The sequence below is a fragment of the Magallana gigas genome, chromosome 9, assembly GCF_963853765.1.
Source record: "Magallana gigas chromosome 9, xbMagGiga1.1, whole genome shotgun sequence".
Classification (NCBI taxonomy): Eukaryota; Metazoa; Mollusca; class Bivalvia; order Ostreida; family Ostreidae; genus Magallana; species Magallana gigas.
This window is the reverse complement of record NC_088861.1, coordinates 13852970-13859347: the sequence shown is the minus strand read 5'-3', so window position 1 is coordinate 13859347 and position 6378 is coordinate 13852970. Positions and strand designations below refer to the sequence as shown.

At 31.6% G+C, this 6378-nt stretch overlaps 1 long non-coding RNA gene across 1 annotated transcript; it reads right to left on the bottom strand.

Annotated features, from left to right (window-relative positions):
• Positions 1-2777: 2777 nt before the first annotated feature.
• On the bottom strand, positions 2778-4373 carry LOC136271193 (uncharacterized). Its single transcript, XR_010709061.1, has 3 exons — positions 4174-4373; positions 3976-4043; positions 2778-3201 (listed from the first exon to the last, which is right to left on the bottom strand). It is a non-coding gene; the product is annotated as an uncharacterized lncRNA (long non-coding RNA).
• Positions 4374-6378: the final 2005 nt, after the last annotated feature.

The window sequence follows — 6378 nt, the reverse complement described above, 5'->3', positions numbered from 1 at the left end:
CCTTATTGTTTAATTGGTGTTCTCGAATTTATTTGGAGTCATTTGCGTTGAAAAATAAATATAATGCATGTTATTATGTTCACAATTTCATAGGAGTATCCGTTAAGTGTATTTAAGAAGTTCGCGTAGTTATCATAGAGGTTCGTTTGTGTATCTACGGGTTTCCTCAGGGGATTATTAGGGTTCCGTGGGGTGCCAAAGTGTGAACAAAATATTTCCCTTGTGTATCAAGGCCTATTATTTGGTATCATTTGGGTATTTCCTCGGGGTTAAAATATCCACCTGTATGTAATTTTAGATGACATTCTTCAATTTGACGCCTTTCTAAAACACAACTGTAAATAATTTCTCGCAAAGAACTTCTACTTGATGAAAGGATTGTTTCTAATGAACTCCATGTACCAGTTGAAATAATTTCAAACGATTTACATGACTTAACAGTATAGTCCATATCTGAATAAAACCATCTTAACGACAGGATACTTACATTTTCAAATATGCTTCATTATATGAAATTTTAGGAAAGCGAAAACGTTCAATACTGTGTGGACTTTTTTGAGATCACATTGATTATCTAACAGGTTTATCGTTTGACGATTGCAAAATTGTAAACGTAAAAACATCGTATATTAGGAACGATTTTCCATTCTCAAACGTAAGTATAAATAATAAACAGCAATGTTAAAAGGTTCACCCGGATATGAACTTGGTTGGTACGTGATCAAATCTTCCGAGAAGCCCTTCAGGCTTGACAGGATTTAATCACGTGACCAACGAAGTTTATATCCGGGTGAAATTTTTAACATGGCTGTTTAATTTCTTTATTACAATATACACGTAATGTCAGTTTCCATACAATCATTAGATTATATCAACCCCAAATAACAAATAAGCGATATGTGTTTCATCAAATTAAGTTTTGGTCGCATTTTTACGTAGCCATTAACAAAATTATACCTATAACTTCATGAATCAGCCAAGGACAATTAACATGAGATAATTCAGAAACAAATTTAATTTTATTATTTCCCTGTAAGCAAGAAGTTAAACGTTTTCAGATATTATAAATTAATCTATTTTTCTAAACATCATACTAAAAGAAGGTTTCCGGTTCAAATTCAATCTAGCACGGTCGTATACATTGCAATGTCCAAAATTCACAATATTAATGCAATCACGCTTTCTTGCCAGTTACTTCCTTTCCCGTATTTCCCTTGTCTTTTGAAATAAAAATAACATTTGGTATATTATGGCAGGTACTTGCATGTACAATGTTCATAAAAGGAAGAAAACCCATTTATTTAACATTTATTAACAATCGGGATCAATTCTTAACTTATAAAAACTTATCGCATAAGTTACCTCATCCATTGAAATTGGGTTACATAAATCCATTAAATTAGAGTCATGTCCTGAAGCTCCCAGTCCTTTATCGTTTCTATAATAACATGATGAAAGTTGATAGGGGAAAGTAACCGTGTAAATATATGGATACGTCCCAATAAAGAATGTATGTCCGAGTGTTCATGTCCGAGTCCGGCAGTCAAAGAGATGTTGGTGATCTAGACATGTCGTTGGGACAATTTGTGTCGTGGATAGTTATATCAATGCACAAAAATACATTGAGATTATTTATTCAGTCATTTTAGTCGTTACACATGTAAATTGGTAATTTTAAACAGCAAAATTTCTTGAGATGACATTGCACTCGCTTATTAAGCCAGACTTGTAAAAACTCAAGCAGAAAAAAGCAACAACTCATTTTTAAATTAACAATTCAAGTCACAAGTTGTAGATGTCCAATTGTGTCGCATCCTTCTTACGTACAAAATTTCAAAAAATTGTGTACAGTATTTTAAGAGGAGTTGCGTTGACAGACTATTACTATTACATTATGAACATTTAATATTAATAAACAAATTTCTATGTTCAAAAAGACAAACATTCAAAGATCGAAAGGAATTGGATTTTCCTTGTAATATTTTATATTTCCTGAAATCTGTTTCCATGGTTTTAGAGAAAATGCGCTGATCGATAAAACAAATTGAGTGACAGACAGACAAGTCCAAATATGTTCCCCCGCTACTTGTTGCAAGGTATACAAATACGTACATGTATTAATATCTCTTCGGGAGGCGATACAATATCGCCATTAGTGGGTACGTACCTGTGTATATCTTCATTTTTTAGTATACAAAGGTTCCATGGTTTGATCAGCAGTTCTATTGGAAAACTCGGGTTGAAATGCTACTTAACTACAGCGCTTCTCATACAAAAATTTGCTTTTCATGACGTACAAAATGTTGATTTTATTTTGGACTGATTTGCCATATTTTCCTTCATATGCATAAAAATAATAAAATAACGGAGAAAACACCAAGTAAAAATATAACAAGCTCTTTGATTCTAAATTGCATTTCTCTTCAGGATAAACAAAGTTGGAAAAACAGTACTCTATTTGATATTTTCCATATGTTTACAAATTATAGATAAGTTACGTTTATCAGTAAGTCTTTCTATTTTATTAAACAAATATACCTACAGATCGATAAACATTTAAAAAAAAATCCTCAAGATCGAGATAAATAAATATTATGTAACAGTTATCCTTTGGTTTAGATAGTAACATTGTACATAGTTTATGTCTAATCATGTTTGCAACTCTGATGAATCAATGGAGGCATCAGATATACCTGTAGCATATACAAATTGCTAAAGATAATTTTTTTGAATTTTTTTTTTCACTCCTTCGTTCTCAAGAACTATTTGTTCATTTTTTAAAATACATGTATATATTTTGTGTCAAAATTCCAAAATGCATTTAAAGAAGAATAACATAAATATTGTATCATCCAACGTCATTTTCTTATACAATTGTTATATACACGTTTTCCTTGGTACAAGTAGGCAACTTGTCCTGCAGATTCTGCTCGTTTTCTGTAAATTCCATAATGGAATAAGGCTTTTTGTTGCAAGGACTATAAGCACGAGTACTATCACCTTGGGAAGTTGCTGTTAAGTATATAACGTCTGCATTCACAGTTTCTTGTCTTCGTCTATAATGTTTAAATAGAAATGCCACACTGATGATTCCGAAAATAAAGCACAGAGGTACCATTGTAGCTAAAAGCCATTTGTACGGAAATTGAGAGTCGGTTTCATCTTGTAAAGAAACAGTTGTCAGGTTTTCTTTCACAATCTCTTTAAAAAAATCACAGACTCTTTATGTAATAAATGTTTATGGCAAAAATAATCACTGTGTAACACACAATTGACCATATAATAAAAACCTTTACATGTATATTAAATGTCTGATACACGTTCTTTGTTAAGTGTTATAAATTATTTCAGTTTATCGCATTATTTTTTTTTAATTCAGATGTTTTAGAAGCTTTGTCTTCAAAGTTATAGAATTGCTACTGAATTATGAAAGCATATTTATTTTATGAACTTAAGAAATTATTTTTTTCCACACAAACGAATAATCTCAAAAAGTTATATATTTTCTCATATATACCCCCACATAATCACTCGCTTTTCAAGATCAAATGTAGATTAAAGTGCATTTGTTACGTAAGTGTAAACAAGTGGAAAAGATTTGGAAAACTGTGATTTTCTCTCAATCCATGAAAATTGATGCTCACATTGAAAACACAGTTTAAATTCCTAATTTTTGAATCAGGGATGCTTAAAAATTAAAACAAACTGCTGCTTACATTGGAGGCAAATAACTAGATTTATCAGCTTTTTTTACCATACTTTGCACGTAAAAGCATTTGACATGATTAAAGCAGTATTTGTCATAAAAATGAACAAATGCTTTAAATCGTACGGTATTCAATTTGTTTCCACAGTCTGGTGTGTTATAGGACCAACCATATACAAACATAAACATTCAATGCATAAATATAGCGTCTTTGCAGGAACCAGGAGTGATAGATATTAACATTTTTATTAAAAGTATACTGTACTAACCTAGTATGCATCTATTCTCTATTCTGTTCCACACATATCCTTTGCAACAATCTACGACACCTTCAGGTCTGAAATATGTATATTTATATACTAAATAACATTCATGAAAATCATTTTAAATGAACTGAATCATCATCTTCTTATGAGATTACATTTGATAGTTCACTGTCAAAATGATAAACATTTACGATATCTTACCTTGAACAGAGCTTTGAATTTGAAATAACAAAAAACACCGAAAAACAAATTATGTTAACCGACACTACTGACACATTCATTTCTGAGATGGTCGCTCAGATTTTTCAATGCGAGTTAAAACAAAACTATGTTGTTTCCTTTATGCCATAAAAGAGAAACGCATATATGTGTAAATTAGCATTAGGATTAGTTCCTGTTAAATTTTTTTTTCGATACGAGGTATTTGTAATTTCACAAATCTATTTCACGGACAAATTAATCATTTTTTGAAACATCATAAACATAATTTCTGTCAGCATCCCAAAAATTATATTGCTACAAAGACAGTTGGTCCGGGGCCAATTTACGCAAAGCTTTATTTAAGCCTTTCATCAGAGTTTTCTGGCGCATTATAATGATTTATGAATTTTTGACCAAACGTAAAAAAAAAAAATTATCCAAAAGGCTTTTGTTTCTTACTTTTTTTACTTAATAAGTTGGATTTGAAAATAAATTATTTTAGATATACATGTACATTCTGAACAGTAAATGACAAAATATAATTATAGATATTGATGATTTTTAGAGTTACTTATAAAACTATGATGCCAGATATGAACATGTTTTTGTTGGATGTTTTGCCTATAAAAGTACATTTGTTTTGTTTGAGATATTGAATGCAAATCAATCCAGAAAGGTTTACTAATTAAAATCAATACATTGTAAAAATATGATGGAAGATGGCAGAACAGATTATTTCATACAATGTGAAATGACGCTGTGGTTTGAGGCTTTAGAGTTTTTTATTGATAAACTACATTAATCATGTAACTACGGTTTTATCATTATTCATAACAATCGAAACTCATGTTTTATTTTCATTTTTTAAAAAAATTTTCGCTATTTCACGCTAATGTGAGTTTCGAATAAGTCGTTAAAACACTGTTGGTTTGTACAAGACTAATGTATTTTGTTCCCCAAGCCATATATCTGACAAAAAACATCAGCCAAGAACAGGTTTAGCTTGGCAATTTCGAGGAACGGAAGAGCCGTTGGTTAGCGGAAGAGGTTTGTGTCAGTCGTGCTAAACTACGAATGGCAGGGAAGAACGTACTATCATTAGTTCAAAGCTTAGTATTTGATACATGGTCACATTGAATATGTAGTTTGTAGGGTTCAGCACTTGCTTACTATGTTTTTTTAATGATTTGCATTCTCAAGTTTATACGTAAAGTCTAAATGTACAGTTTACCTCGTATGGCGAGTTTGATTGCTGTGTTATTGTAATTAATGGATTGATTGTATATATTTGTAATCTTTAGTTGTTTATCAATAAAATAATGCCAACAATTAGCAGATACATTTTCCAGTACATTCTCATTTTAGCAAGACAAAGAACGTTTTGTTGAAAAACCTATTGATACATGTATTTAAATCTTAAATTGGTTTTTAAACTCATTAAAACCCTGCAATATGCAAAGAAAAGAAAAAAAAGGCCGCTAGGTTTAATGAAACTTGATTCTCCTAATTTAAAATTAAACTTCGGTGGAGATATTCGATTATCGGGGAAGTCTGACATCGTTTCTTTTGCAAAATTCTAACTTCTTCAGATTTTTTATGTTTCTTATAACAACAACAATGACATAGTTTTCATTTATTCAATTTTCAAATTTGTTTTGTATTCAATATTTTTGTCGTAGGTTTTCCTGTAAATGACCCAAATGCCTCCGCCAGCGACTGCGTTTACCCCGTGCCGAGAACTCCTCCACCGCGGCCACCCTTACCACCAGCAGCAAGGTAGTAGTCCCAGAGTCTCCAGTATTCAGTCCCTAGCCAAGGAGCTCTACTCCAGTGTTCCTGTCCAATTTGACTAGGCCCCGGAATTTGCAAAGGGGATGGCAAACATACATTACCGACGGCACCTTTGGCTGAAGAAGAGCCCAATTCAAAGGACGAGCGTAACTAGTAGACAGAGGAATAAACTTCTTAAAAAAATAAACCCGGGTCCTTTTAAGGACCACCCATATGCTTAGAAAAACTGCTTCTATCATATGCAAAATAGAAACACAAGAATATATCCAATAGAATAGAAATTAATGTTTACATCCAAATAAAATAACACAGCTATTTTTGTTCTAAAGATTATCACATTCCATTTAACAGAATCTTTTTCTCGATCTTATATATTGTATGACGTCATACATGTATCTGCATTCCACTCTAAAG